The sequence below is a fragment of the Schistocerca gregaria genome, chromosome 2 (genome assembly GCF_023897955.1).
Source record: "Schistocerca gregaria isolate iqSchGreg1 chromosome 2, iqSchGreg1.2, whole genome shotgun sequence".
Lineage (NCBI taxonomy): Eukaryota > Metazoa > Arthropoda > Insecta > Orthoptera > Acrididae > Schistocerca > Schistocerca gregaria.
The window spans coordinates 36,320,268-36,336,010 of record NC_064921.1 but is presented as its reverse complement, the minus strand read 5'-3'; the positions used below and the strand labels follow the sequence as shown (position 1 = coordinate 36,336,010).

The 15,743-nt window shown below is 42.7% G+C and overlaps 1 protein-coding gene and 1 non-coding gene across 2 annotated transcripts in view; one reads left to right on the top strand and one right to left on the bottom strand.

Annotated features, from left to right (window-relative positions):
• Positions 1–15,743, top strand: part of LOC126336267 (neural Wiskott-Aldrich syndrome protein-like) — a 110,079-nt gene that overhangs the window by 20,372 nt on the left and 73,964 nt on the right. The window lies entirely within an intron of this gene.
• On the bottom strand, positions 6,819–6,924 carry LOC126337507 (U6 spliceosomal RNA). The gene has a single exon (XR_007565084.1). It is a non-coding gene; the product is annotated as a U6 spliceosomal RNA (small nuclear RNA).

Below are 15,743 nucleotides of genomic sequence, written 5' to 3'. Positions count from 1 at the left end.
GGCGCTCACCTGCACGGCGCCAAACACGCATACGACCATCATTGGCACCAAGGCAGGAGCGACTCTCATCGCTGAAGACGACACGTCTCCATTCGTCCCTCCATTCACGCCTGTCGCGACACCACGGAGGCGGGCTGCACGATGTTGGGGCGTGAGCGGAAGACGGCCTAACGGTGTGCGGGACCGTAGCCCAGCTTCATGGAGACGGTTGCGAATGGTCCTCGCTGATACCCCAGGAGCAACAGTGTCCCTAATTTGCTGGGAAGTGGCGGTGCGGTCCCCTACGGCACTGCGTAGGATCCTACGGTCTTGGCGTGCATCCGTGCGTCGCTGCGGTCCGGTCCCAGGTCGACGGGCACGTGCACCTTCCGCCGACCAGTGGCGACAACATCGATGTACTGTGGAGACCTCACGCCCCACGTGTTGAGCAATTCGGCGGTACGTCCACCCAGCCTCCCGCATGCCCACTATACGCTCTCGCTCAAAGCCCGTCAACTGCACATACGGTTCACGTCCACGCTGTCGCGGCATGCTACCAATGTTAAAGACTGCGATGGAGCTCCGTATGCCACGGCAAACTGGCTGACACTGACGGCGGCGGTGCACAAATGCTGCGCAGCTAGCGCCATTCGACGGCCAACACCGCGGTTCCTGGTGTGTCCGCTGTGCCGTGCGTGTGATCATTGCTTGTACAGCCCTCTCGCAGTGTCCGGAGCAAGTATGGTGGGTCTGACACACCGGTGTCAATGTGTTCTTTTTTCCATTTCCAGGAGTGTATTTTCTACCTCAAGCAGCTGAAAAATTTTAATAATGCAATGCAGTGAGTGGCTCTAAAATGCCACCCGAAACACTTGCACCAAAATGAACTGGCGGGAACTCTCACTTAAAACTAATACAACTTGGACAGCTAGCGGCAGGTGAAACTCTCTATTTACACACACACACGCACACACACACACACACACACACACACACACACACACACACACACACACACACACACACACACATGAAGTGCAAGAGAGAGAAATACTGTAAAACAACATTTTTTCTCCATTTACAGTTTTTTAACTTTTTTGATGATTTTTCTACAGCTTTTAAATTATTTTATATATACTTTGCTAAGTTTTTTCAACTTTTTCATAATTCTTATAGTTTTTAAAACTTTTTCTGGCATACATTTGCAAGCATAGTGAAGTTGGTATGTGAGGCTAAGGGGATTCCCTTCAGGGCGGGTGATAGGGAACAAGACATTCGAAATCAACGTATACAGCAAACGGTCATCAGTCATGGTGGTGAGCATTCTTTAATTTATGAAACTTGTTTCCTTCTAAAGGCATAACAACACGTACCAGTTCCTTGGAATAGCAGTCCTTCAGATGCTTTTTTAAATACTGTTCTCCGAAAAGGCATTTAGACACTTGAAGCAAATATCGTCTTTACTCCCGTGTTTACTCATCTGGGAGGCGAGAAGGTGGGACATGTCTTTGACCCAAATGTTATGCTGTTTATCGCCTTCAGAAAAGAGCTGAAGTTTACTTGAAGATCGCCCTCACCTGTATGTTTCGAAAAATGGAGTGATCCAACAAGATAATGCTTCTCCTGCTCATCTGTCACGCTTTTCTTCTCCAGGCCATAAACATGAACCGATATTCTGAAATTTTGTGCCTCAAATTTTGATATGTCCTGAATCTTTACAGGGATCTCGATACTGTCAACGTTACAAAATGCACGAATGTTAAGACCTCCTCTGTATCGAGATGTGCGCTGTGCATGTTTCTTGTAATTTCCCTGGTAAGCCAGGATTAAACATACAAAACAAGCCTCATCCTTTGCATTTTGGACGTTAATACTTTCATCTTATCCTTATGGAGCGTGATATAAGTGGACACTCCTTTTAAAGGATCACAGAAATGAATGTGGGTGCCGAGATGTGGTATTTGTCTGTGTGCTTTAGCTGACCTTCTTACTACCATCTTGGAAAAACAGGCCAGAATAGTACGAGACTACTCAGTGGTTGGTGTGCTCCGAGATATAACGCCATTATCAACCCAGATGTTGTGGAGGCTTTTCTCTTCAGCCGAGTACTGCATTAGTCTAGGGCTTTGAGGAGCTTCGTGTCCTGCACCGGCAGGCATGCTTCTAGAAACCTGACTGAGACGCGATACCCCCCAGCTGGACTCTCAGTTCTAGTGAAAGAGATACTCCCCTCAAAGTCCCTAGCAACCACCGAGTATTCCAGAAGAGTCATGACGCCATTAATCTGATGTCTTTGACAAGTAGGACAGGAAAGAGCACTACCGGTAGCCACAGGTTAACACTCCGCCCACCTGGTGGGTGGCAGCATTGGGGAGGAGGCGCCTGCTGAAGTGAGGGCTATGCGCCGAGGCACACATACTTCGCATTGTCGGTAGTGGTGAAGAGTTGCAGTACGATGAGGTGGAGGCGATGGGACCTAGCGGGAGCAGCCTGTTTGTCGTGAAGGCATCCAGCAATGCTGCTGCTCCATGCTGGAGACTCCACCACCATCAGCCTGGGGGGTGGGAGGTCGTTGCCACTCATGCACTCCACGGCAGTGCGTGTTCCATTCCATTCCTGCCGCTGCAGCCAGCCATCCAGGCATTCGTGCCACTGCCAGCCGTTGTGGCGACTGTGGTGCCTCGAACTTATGAATAATGAAAAAAATTAAGTACAGCGCTCACGTTTTTTAAGAAACATATGTTGTAAACAAATAACGAAATTCCGGAATAATAGTAATAATTATTATATGTTGGAACGACTACAGTTGCGTTATAATCACCTTTTCCACTCTGGGTCCAAGGACTGAGCAGTTCAGTAAGGCTTTCCAGTAGTTGTCCCACCCAATCCAGTACTCCCTCGTCCTACTCCAGAAGGGCGAGATGGCACCGCTTTTTAGCTTCTTCTGCAGCCGCCATCTCATAAACCCACTCTGGTGTCTCAGCCTCGCCTTGCGGCCATCTGTTTTGCTCACTGACCCTACCTACAACAATAAGATATTGAACACAATTATTTGTTGAAAATGTTAGAGACACACACAGAAAATTGTACTGAAAATCATATTATTTATGCCACTGAAATATAAACAGAAAATCGTATTCTTTAGCTCACTGAAGTATAAACAGAAAATCGTATTCTCCAGTGCAGTGAAATTACTTATATGTGAAACAACTGAATTTGAAAGTCGGATTCTGGTACTTACAAGAGTGAATCGATGGCTCCTGGCTCTTGGGCTCGACACATACCCCTCCCTACCTCTCCTTCCTCGTCCATAGAAACACCTGGGAAAACAAAGAATATGTCTCAGACAGCTGTATGCACCATGTTACGAAAAATAAATGTATATACATTACCCAGTCCTCATCATTAGAACCGTAGTACATTATGTGAGCAAAAAAATCTTTTCTCTAACAACTACATGTTACCAAAAAAATAAGTAAATGCAGTTATGCTCTTTCTGCCCTGTTTCGATTGTTATTGCTGGAGGCTGTTGCTGCAAGAGTGTGTCAGCCACCAGCTGCCCACCACCACCTCTACCCCTCCACCCACCATTCACCCAGGCAGCCAACAGGAATGCAGTATTCCTCCCCATTTGCTGATGAATGCTGCTGTGATCACGCAGGATACGTTGGTGGTGGTGTGCCGGCTATAGATTTCACACGCTTTTGTATGCAGGTTCTGGCGCACTCTGGAAGTACCAACTTGTTTCACCGATCCGTTCATTTCGCGCTCGTCAATCTGTTTGGGGAGCCCACTTCTGGTTAGTGGCTCACTGTGCGATAAACTGCCGCCACTGGCAGACATGCCGCTTCGCGGATCCCGAGTTACGCCTGAGCCTCCTGTAGCAAACTTCTGTGATAGTGCATTTAACAATATTTTTATGTGATGTAGGATCGTCTTCAGAGTTTCGACACTGTGTATTTGCGTTCATTTAGTTTAGTTTCAATTTATAAATATTCCTGCACGATGTATTTTCGGATGTGTTCACAAAATTTATTTTTGTGTGATGTGCTCCTGGGAAGACAGTGCAGTGTTTTGTGTGCCAGTGTATTTAAAACAAATGGTTTAAAGCAACATTTGCATATGTACTGAGATGTCAAACTCTTAACCTAATTTGTTTATGCGTGCAAATATTCCAAAGCAGTGTAGATCTGTAATTATAATTAATATTTGCTACTCAACTTGTCAAATCCATCCTGGCAGATTATTTAAAGATTTATGTACAACGCATTTTGAAGAAAACTTCTGTGCAGGGATCTTTTTGAAAGTATATTTAGAGACATATTCAATTGGATTTAACAACTCCTGAAGCATCATGTGCTCTAAGACAGTGGAAGGCTGTGGTATTTCCGACAAAAGGATCTGAAGTGTCTCAGGGACGATGGCTGGATGAAGACTGGAAGGTTCCACAAGTGCGTCAGAACCAAGCACGAGCTTTTCAGACTTCAAGTGTGGCGGTATGCCTCGTAAAAAAATTTAAGTGTGTCGCAAATTGTTTAAATAATCTCCTGTCATCTGCAAAGCTCTCTCTCTCTTTCTTTGTGCAGTGTTCCATTTAGTTACTGTGACATCCTCATTTTCTAAACTGTGTGAAATAATTCACATGACGCCAAAATTGTTTAAACAATATACAGTATCACTGCAAATTGTTTAAAATATGCAAGTGTATGCAAGTGTATCTCGAGTAGTTTCGTGATAAATATTCACTTTGTGGAACAAATTGTCTAATTAATATTTCCTGTGGTGCATGTTCTGAAGCAGCAGCATTTGAAGAGTTTTGTGGAATGTTGAAGATGTGATAATATTCCACACTTCACTTAAGCGCCAGATTTAATAACCACTGAAGCAGTTCGTGTTCAGTTGCCACAACAAGGCGTACCCGTGTGCCAAGAAGGAAGGCTGCCGCCGCATGCCGGTGCTTCGAGCCCGGCACGGGCTCCGGCGGACGAGAAAGTTTTTCGGATGTCTTTAGTGTGATCTGTGACAGCCTAGTTACAGGCTTCCTTTAACTATTTGAATTAAAAAAGTACCGCAATTGTTAAACATTGTCTTTGTTGCTTCAACACCAGCAGCAATTTCGAGATATATTGCAATTTCAGAAATAAATAAATAATATTCTCAAACAAATTGTTTAAAAACTACCTTGCGCGTGCTATATTAGTCTACTGTTGTGAGGTCCTCCCAGTCCAGCAGCTAGACACAGACTGAGCGAATTTCCCACCATTTTTTTCCCTGGGCCGCCATCTTGGATTACATCACAGGTGGAGACGGAGTAGGGAGGCGGCTGGGAGTTCCCTGAGGGGGCCCACGTTACAGCTGGGGAAAACCAGGGGTGGTGCTAATTAATTGATCAGTTAATTAATTCGCACAATTAATTTGATGTCAAAAGTTGGCCAGAACTCGCTTTATCCTACTACTTGTGTAGTCTTTCTTCTTCGAATTTCAAATGAGTTTCTTAAACATACAGGTCATCTATTATGCTACATACATAAATTAACTAGCTTAACACTTGCTATTTCGCTCAAATAGACTGTATAGTTTGCAGAGGTTTTTTGTTTCTTTGGGTTTCCTTAATCGAATTATTACGTTGTTGCCAAATTGCAACAATTTCTAAACTTTTCACGCTAATTAGCCATAAAAGCACGGTCTTCTCCAGAGGTACTAAATGACTGAAAAGCGATTCTGGTAGCTGGAGTCCAAGGTCTTTGCTTTCTTGTGCTGACATTTCCATGGGAAACAAGTGAGATGTGAAACACCACTTTTCATAGATTTAGATGTAAAAAAATTTTAATATGATGAAATATTTTCTTAATTTTCACTCTCTACTTCATCCTCTAAAGGGTTGAATTTCCTAAATCTGTGAAACAGATGTTAGCTTTAAAGATGTTTTCGTAATGAAATAGTTTCATAAAACATTTTATCCCCTATATCATTCCATTAGGAGGCTGAATTTCTAAAAACATTCAAACATATATTTTTTATTTGTAACCAAGAAGTCAAACACCAATTTTCATAGAATTTGGTTTAAAAATGCTTTAGTAGTTCTTTAACATTGATTATTTTCAAGATAACTTCACCCACTACATCACCCCAAAAGGGGTAAAATTTCCAAAAATGCTTAAACACTTGTTTGTTTACGTCGAACCGACAAACCAAATATAAATTTTCGCAGGTCTAGCTTCAAAATCGCCTCAGTAACAAGATGTTTTGGAAAAATCTTTCATGCACTGTTTAACCCTCTTAGGGGATTTCGAAAAATCCCTTCTTAAATGACGCCTACTGGATACGATCAATAGCCTCTCCAGATTTCAAGTTTCTGTCCTCAGTGGTATGTGCTGGACGATGATGAGTCAGTCAGTCAGTCAGTCAGTGAGTCTATTACGCAGGACATTGCCTTATTTATATAGACAGATGAAAACTATTGCTTTGATATTCTGTTAGGAAACAAAGTACCATCGACAAAAGCCCTTACCGAGCTACTGAGCGTCTCTCTTGCAGAGTCTTCCACTGGAGTTCATCTATAATCTCCGTAACGCTTTCGCAATTAGTAAATGATCCTGTAACGAAAGAATCGCTTTCAGTGCACTGAGAAGAGCTTATTGGTAACGGAAATGATCGAAGGGGTTGTTGGCCGGGAGGCCCCATGCTGGGGAGTTGGGTAGCCGTATAGCAAGTCCTTTTTAGGTGACGCCACTTCGGCGACTTGCGAGTCAGTGATGATGAAAGACACACAACACCCAGTCCCTTGCTGGGAATCGAACCCGGGCCCCTTGCGTGGTAGGTGAAACGCTTCGGAGCGGACAAATGTGGAACGGTTCACGATTTTGCGAGTTATCCTTGCGCAGGGTCATGCTAATCTTCCCTGTATCGTTCCAACTTTAGTATATGTACCGCAGAAGCGAATACAAAAAAAAAACATAAGTTTTTCATGTTAGGTGCATTGTGCTGCCACCTTTTGCTAGGTACTCCATATCAGCGACCTCAGTAGTCATTAGACATCCTGAGAGAGCAGAATGGGGCGCGCCGCGGAACTCACGTACTTCGAATATGGTCAGGTGATTGGGTGTCACTTCTGTTATACGTCTTTAGGCGAGACTTCCTCACTGCTAAACATCCCTAGGTCCACTGTTTCCCATGTGAGAGTGAAGTGGAAACTTGAAGGGACACGTACGACACAAAAGCGTACAGGCCGACGTCGTCTGTTGACTGAGATCGCCGACTGTTGAAGAGGGTCGTAATGTGTAATAGGCAGACATCCATCCAGACCATCACACAGGAATTCCAAACTGCATCAGAATCCACTGCAAGTACTGTGACAGTTAGGCGGGAGGTGAGAAAACTTGGATTTCATGGTCGAGAGGCTGCTCATAAGCAACACGGCACGCCGGTAAATGCCAAACAAGGCCTCGCTTTGTGTAAAGGGCGTACAAATTGGACGATTGAACAGTGGATAAACGTCGTGCGGAGTGACGAATCACGGTAGACAAAGTGGCGATCCGATGGTAGGGTGTGGGTAAAAAAAAATCGTTCAAATGTCTCTGAGCACTATGGGACTCAACTGCTGTGGTCATCAGTCCCCTAGAACTTAGAACAACTTAAACCTAACTAACCTAAGGACATCACACACATCCATGCTCGAGGCAGGATTCGAACCTGCGACCGTTCCAGACGGTAGCGCGGTTCCAGACTGAAGCGCCTAGAACCGCGAGGATGTAGGGAAGGCGAATGCCCGATGAACCTCATCTGCCAGCGTGTGCAGTGCCAACAGTAAAATTCGGAGGCTGTGGTGTTATGGTGTGGTCGTGTTTTTGATGGAGGGGGCCTGTACTCCTTGTCCTTTTCCGTGACACTACCACAGCACAGGCCTACATTGATGTTTTAAGCACCTTCTTGCTTCCCACTGTTGAACAACAATTCGGGGAAGGCGATTCCACCTTTCAACACGATCGAGCACCTGTTCATAATGCACGGCCCGTGGCGGACTGGTTACACGACAGTAACATCCATGTAATAGACTGGCCTGCACAGAGTCCTGACCTGAACTCTATAGAACACCTTTGGGATGTTTTGGAACGCCGACTTCGCGCCAGGCCCCAAGAAACGTTCCTGCATCTGACTGAACGTTTGCCTGCGAGAGTGGAAGTTGTCATCAAGGCTAAGGGTGCGCCAACGCCATAGTGAATTCCAGCATTACCGATGGAGGGCGCCACGAACTTGTAAGTAATTTCAGCCCGGTGTCCGGATACTTTTGATCACATAGTGTACGTTAACAGGCCACGTTCAGAACTGTGTTTGAGAACACTCTTCATATTTTTTTCATTATTCCTTGTAACATCACTTTACGAAGTAATTTTCGCACCAAACTGGAGAAAGATACTGGCTGTTTTAAGAAGAGCTGGGCGGCACAGCTGAGAACAGGTCTGGCCGACTAGCGAGCGCTGTTAGTGGCACGGCGAGGGGGGCGAGGGGGGGGGGGGGGGGCGAGGGGGGGGGGGGGCGAGGGGCGAGGGGCGAGGTCGCCAATCATCACGCTAAAGAGTTGGAAAAATATTCTCTGGAGCATCGTTAGAACACCAGGCACGAAGATGATGTTGCTAGGGAGAAAACAGACTGACCAATTATTTGGTATCATCGAGCGTTTTAATGCAAGAGAAGACGATATGCTAACACACATTACAGATTCGTGCCACTAAACAAAAAATCATATGAAAAGTGAGCTTGAAGTTCATGATATTGAACGTTTCTCATAGCTCAAAGCAGTCATTTCTCGACCAGACATGACTACCTTCGATTCAGTAATTCAAAAATTTCGTCATGAGCTCTCAAAGAGATATCTAGGTTTTGCACGTTGAAGACTGACTTCTATTTCTTTGTCAGACCATTCTCGCTTGTGCTGCTGGGTACCTCCTCATTACGCCAGACCTGAGCTGACGGACGTACAGTGTAGCACCCAGTCCAGGAATTTACAAAACTCTTATAAAATGTTTCGTGACAGTAGAGACAAGTTGGTAAAGTTAGTTCAGTGTTTGCTTCAACGTACGTACGTCCGCAAACGGCTTCCCCCATCGCGCCATTTACTACCACTACTGCTACTGCTCGTTGGCGTTACAGCCTTGGCCTCTCTGATGACCACAGCCCAACCTTGACGATTTTCTGCTCTTTTCCTCCATCTGAATCCAGTCTTTCTCAAATCACTTTCCACGTACTCCATCCATCGTTTCCGGGGTCTCTCTTTGCTTCTTTTGCCACCTGGATTTCCTGTGTAAACCTTTTTGACACCTAGATCCTCCGACATTCTCTTTACATGGCCCAGCCATCTCAATCTGCTACATTTAATTTCAGTCACCGAGTCAGGTTTCCTATACAATTCCTCCACTCCCTTGTTTCTCCTTATCCTTCATTGCCCTGCCTCATACACGGCTCCAAAAATCCTTCTTAATATTTTCCACTCCCGTCTTCTCAGAGCTCTTCTTCTGCTACTTTCATTGTCCATGTTTCTGAGCCATACATTACCACCGGTCTTATAACCGATCGATAGACAGTCACCTTCGATTTCCTGCTCAGGCTACGTACAGAAGGATCTTGATCAGGGCCCAGAAATCCTAGATTTTATTTCTTCTCTTATTCTGCCATCCTCCGTAACCGGCTCTTCCAGGTATTGGAACTTCTCATATCTCTCATAATTGCCTCTGATCAGCTTAATATATTTCTCTTTAACCACAGCATTTTTACTGGAAGCAAAGAGATACTGTGTTCTTGTGTTGTTTACTCCAAGTCCCAACTGTTCTGCCTCATTTTCCGGTCTGCCAAATCCTTCTTCCATTTCTTTCAAACTTATAGTCAGTATACACACATCGTCGACATAAGCTAGATTGTGGTGCATACCGTTAAACAGAGTGCCACCTTGGTTATCAATCTTCACCTTTCGCATCACTCTCTCCAACAGTATGTTGAAGAATAGTGTGCATAATGCATCACCCTGTCTTAAACCTTGATTGCCCCAAATTCTTTATTAAGTTTTCCTTCTCCTTTTCATCTGGCATTTTGTGCTGGTGAGGGTCACTTGTACCAGTCTGATAAGGTTTCTTGCGAATTCCATTAAGGTGTCATAGTGCCATGTAGCTTTTTCGTTTTAACACTATCTTTGGCCTGTTTAAAGTCTCCAAAAAGCTGGTGCTCATCCACATTATATTCATAACACTTTTCCCTTATTTGCCTTATAATGAAGATCTGGTCAGTAGTTGATCAAAAACCGCACTGATAGTCCCCGAGTCTTTCTTCTGTAACTGATGCAAGTCTCATAGCAATAACGTATGGCTAATACTTTTTACATCGCGCTGACTAAAGCAATACCGCGGTAATTTTCACAGTTTGCTATGTCCTTCTTCTTATGAATCGGGCATATAATGACCATGTTCCACTGGTCTGGCATCTCTTCCTTTTCCCATATTTTCACTATCAGCTAATGTACCAATCATGTTCAACTCCATCCTTCATCATCTCTGCTAAAATATTGTTACCTGGAGCCTTATTATTCCTTAGGTTTTTATTTGCCTTCCGTACTTCCTATAGTGTTGGTATAGGTACAGGTCTATCATCGTGACTAACATTCTCCCACGGTTTGTCACCCTCTGTTTAATTTTCCTCCAGAACTTCTCTTTCTGTAGTGACATTCAGCAGCTCACTGAAATATTCGGCCCATCGGTCTAGAACCCGTTCTTCTCCTCATATAAAATATCCTTCTTTATCTCTGCGGAATACCGTACGTGGTTGGAAGCATTTCTTCAGTTCCTGAACTCTCTTGTAGAATTTTCTTGCTTCTTGATCATTATACTCTTCTTCTAGCTCCGTAATCCATGTCTTCTCTAATTCTCGTTTCTTTCTTCTGCAAATCCTATTTGCCTCTCTCTTTGTTTTCATGAATTCTTCTGTATTACATCTTGTTGTCCTGTTTATCATTTTTTTCCTTGCCTCATTTCTCTCTTCCACTGCCTATTTACAATCTTCAACGTACCGTCCTGCCATTTTCACCCTTTCTTCTAAACCTAAAACTTCTTCTTCAGTTTCTTGTTGCGCCTCTTAAATTATACTCCGTTTCCCTTCGATGCTTTCTAGAGCTTGGATTTGTTTGGTCTCACACTTGTTCTGCAGTTCTGTTTCATACTTTTCGGATACAACCTTCTCTTTCAATTTGGAATCATTGTATCTTCGCGGAGCTTTTCTCTTCCCTCTGAATCTATAGACGGCTATGCGTTGTCTGTATTTCACTCTTACCATGTAATGATCCGAGTTGTAGTCAGGCCCCCTGCAGCTATCAACTTCAATAATGTCAGACGCTCGTCCCCTGTCGATTACCACTTGGTCAATTTGATTAAAAGTAGTGCCATCTGGCGAGCACCATGTGGGTTTCCTTCTGTTCTTTCTCTGGAACCATATACTTTTGACTACCATTGCATTGCCCATGGCAAAGTCTACAAGTCTTTGTCCATTTTTATTCTACGCCTCATGTAGGCTTTTACTTCCTGCTGTTTCTCTAAAGGCTTCTTCTTTTCCCATTTGTGCACTGCAGTCACCCATCACTATCTTTATGTCATTCCTTGGTATGCCTTCTAATTCCTCCACTTCATCCTCATCGTCTTCTGTGGGTGCATATACACATACCAGAGTGATGTTAAAGAATGGGTCTTCATTCTCAAAGTATACAGCTTTTCATTTATAGAGTTAAAATTTATGACTGCTATTTTATACTTATTGTCTACAAGAAAGCCAGTACCACATACTATACCACTGTCTCCTCCACTACACTTAATTGTGTAGTTACCACTTCTTATGATACCGTCTTCTTTCCACCTGACCTCTTGAATTGCTGCTACTCCTACACGGTATTTCTCCATCTCTTGTTTGAGTCCATGTAGTGCTGCTGGTGTGTTCAAAGTTCTTACATTGCAAGTAGCAAAGTATATATCATTTTACCGTTTACAGTGTCCTTTCCCTTACATGAGTCGTTCGTCAGTATCATCAGTCCGGCTGTTGGTTTAACAGATTTTAATCTGCGTAACACCATGTGTCTGTATAGTGAACCATAGTTCCACATATATCATATGCTGGTTTAACGCCCATTGCTTCGCTATCGCAGTCTGTATGGTCAACAAAAAGTTTTTTGTTTTCTTTTTCTTTAATAAAGTTTTTATGTGGTTCACAGATTGCAACACCTTCCATACTTTACACACTAATTACGGCCATAGAAGACTAGCCTTTACGTAATGTACTTCTATTCACTTCTGGTACTGAAATCGATGGTTTTTGCGTTATCGTGCTGTGTGCTGGCATCTCCATACGAACATCCCCTAATACATAGAACGAAACACGTATTTTTAAATTTCTAACAGAGGAACCAAATAAAAATTTCCATAGAGTTAGCTTTGAAAATGTTTTCATAATGAAATAATTTCATAAAAAATTTCGCCCCTTATTTGACTCCCCAAAGGGGCTTAATTTCTAAAAAGACTGAAACATGTATTTTTTATTTCCAAGTGAGAAGGCAAATATCAGTTGTAGCTTTAAAATGCTTCAGTAGTTCTTTAAAAATGATTTATATCCAAACAACTTTCACCTGCTATTTTATCCCCTTAGTGGTTGAATTTCCAAAAGTGCTGGTACACGTATTTTTTATTTCTGACTGAAAAACCAAATGCCAATTTTCGTAGTTCTATCTACAAAAATTGCCTAAATAGAGACATACTTTCAAAAAGACTGTCCGTATTTTATCCTCCTTAGGAATGAAATGTCGAACAATCCCATTTAAAACGATATCTACAGTATAAGATCCACACGCTCTCCTACCTAAAAGTTTATGTCCTGGGCGGTAATGAGTCAATGAACGAGTCGGGCCCTGTTCCATCCCCTTATGGACTGAATTTCCGAAAACAGTGAAACACGATTTCTTTCACTTCTAACCGCGAAACCAAATACCAATTTTCATAGATTTGGCTTTAAAAATGCTTTCACACTGAAATATTTTCATAAAACAGTTCACTACCTATTTCACCTCAGTAAGAGTTGAATTTCCAAAAATAGTGACATTTGTATTGTTTTTATTTCTAACAGAGAAGAAAACTACAAATTTTCGTAGATGTAGCTCCAAAAATGCTTGCATAATGAAATACTGCCACAAAGATTTTCATCCCCTGTTTCACCCACATAGGGGTTGAATTTTCAAAGAGTGACACATGTTTCATTTCTAAGCGAGAAATCAGTGTCAAGTTTTCATGGATTTAACTTTGGAAATGCGTTGACAATGAAACCTTCCATGAAACATATCACCTTCGTTTTTACGCCTTAAGGTTGAATTTCCAAAAACACTGAAACACATTTTTTTTTATTTGTAACCGAGAAGCGAAATGCCAACTTTCGTAGACGTCGCTTTAAAATACCTCAGCAGCTCTTTAATAACTATTTTTGAAATGTTTTCAACCAATATTTCACCTTCATAGTGGGAATTTAAGGAGATGGGACATGGATAAACTAAAAGAACCACAGGTTGTACAGAGTTTCAGAGAGAGCATAAGGAAACAATTGACAGGAATGGGGGAAAGAAATACAGTAGAAGAAGAATGGGTAGCTTTGAGGGTTGAAGTAGTGAAGGCAGCAGAGGATCAAGTAGCTAAAAAGACGAGGGCTAGTAGAAATCCTTGGGTAACAGAAGAAATATTGAATTTAATTGATGAAAGGAGAAAATATAAAAATGCAGTAAATGAAGCAGGCAAAAGGGAATACAGACGTCTCAAAAATGAGATCGGCAGGAAGTGCAAAATGGTTAAGCAGGGACGGCTAGAGGACCAATGTAAGGATGTAGAGGCTTATCTCACTAGGGGTAAGATAGATACTGCCTACAGGAAAATTAAAGAGACCTTTGGAGATAAGAGAACCACTTGTATGAACATCAAGAGCTCAGATGGAAACCCAGTTCTAAGCAAAGAAGGGAAAGCAGAAAGGTGGAAGGAGTATATAGAGGATCTATACAAGGGCGATGTACTTGAGGACAATATTATGGAAATGGAAGAGGATGTAGATGAAGATGAAATGGGAGATACAATACTGCGTGTAGAGTTTGACAGAGCACTGAAAGACCTGAGTCGAAACAAGGCCACCGGAGTAGACAACATTCCATTGGAACTACTGACGGCCTTGGGAGAGCCAGTCCTGACAAAACTCTACCATCTGGTGAGCAATATGTATGAGACAGGCGAAATACCATCAGACTTCAAAAAGAATATAATAATTCCAATCCCAAAGAAAGCAGGTGTCGACAGATGTGAAAATTACCGAACTATCAGTTGAATAAGTCACAGCTGCAAAATACTAACGCGAATTCTTTACAGACGAATGGAAAAACTAGTAGAAGCCGACGTCGGGGAAGATCAGTTTGGATACCGTAGAAATGTTGGAGCACGTGAGGCAATGCTGACCCTACGACTTATCTTAGAAGCTAGATTAAGGAAGGGCAAACATACGTTTCTATCATTTGTAGACGTAGAGAAAGCTTTTGACAATGTTGATTGGAATACTCTCTTTCAAATTCTGATGTCGGCAGGGGTAAAATACAGGGAGCGAAAGGCTATTTATAATTTGTACAGAAACCAGAAACCAGATGGCAATTATAAGCATCGAGGGACATGAAAGGGAACCAGTGGTTGGGAAGGGAGTGAGACAGGGTTGTAGTCTCTCCCCGATGTTATTCAATCTGTATATTGAGCAAGCAGTAAAGGAAACAAAAGAAAAATTTGGAGTAGGTATTAAAATCCCTGGAGTAGAAATAAAAACTTTGAGGTTCGCTGATGACATCGTAATTCTGTCAGAGACAGCAAAGGACTTGGAAGAGCAGTTGAACGGAAATGATGGTGTCTTGAAAGGAGGATATAAGATGAACATCAACAAAAACTAAACAAGGATAATGGAATGTAGTCGAATTAGGTCGGCTGATGCCGAGGGATTTAGATTAGGAAATGAGACACTTAAAGCAGTAAAGGAGTTTTGCTATTTAGGAAGTAAAATAACTGATGATGGTCGAAGTAGAGAGAATATAAAATGTAGACTGGCAATGGCAAGGAAATCGTTTCTGAAGAAGAGAAATTTGTTAACATCGAGTATACATTTAAGTGTGAAGAAGTCACTTCTGAAAGTATTTGTATGGAGTGTAGCCATGTATGGAAGTGAAACATGGACGACAAATAGTTTGGACAAGAAGAGAATAGAAGCTTTCGAAATGTGGTGTTACAGAAGAATGCTGAAGATTAGATGGGTAGATCACATAACTAATGAGGAAGTATTGAACAGGATTGGGGAGAGGAGAAGTTTGTGTCACAACTTGACCAGAAGAAGGGATCGGTCGGTATGACATGTTTTGAGGCATCGAGGGATCACCAATTTAGTGTTGGAGGGCAGCGTGGAGGGTAAAAATTTTTAGAGGGAGACCAAGAGATGAGTACACTAAGCAGATTCAGAAGGATGTGGGTTGCAGTGGGTACTGGGAGATGAAGAAGCTTTCACAGGATAGAGTAGCATGGAGAGCTGCAGCAAACCAGTCTCTGGACTGAAGACCACAAATACAACAACAGTGTTCAATTTCAAAAATCGAGAAACGCGGATTTCTTTATTTCTGACCGAGAAACCAAATACCTTATTTCGTAGGTCTGGCTTGAAAATTGTCTTAGTAGCAACATATT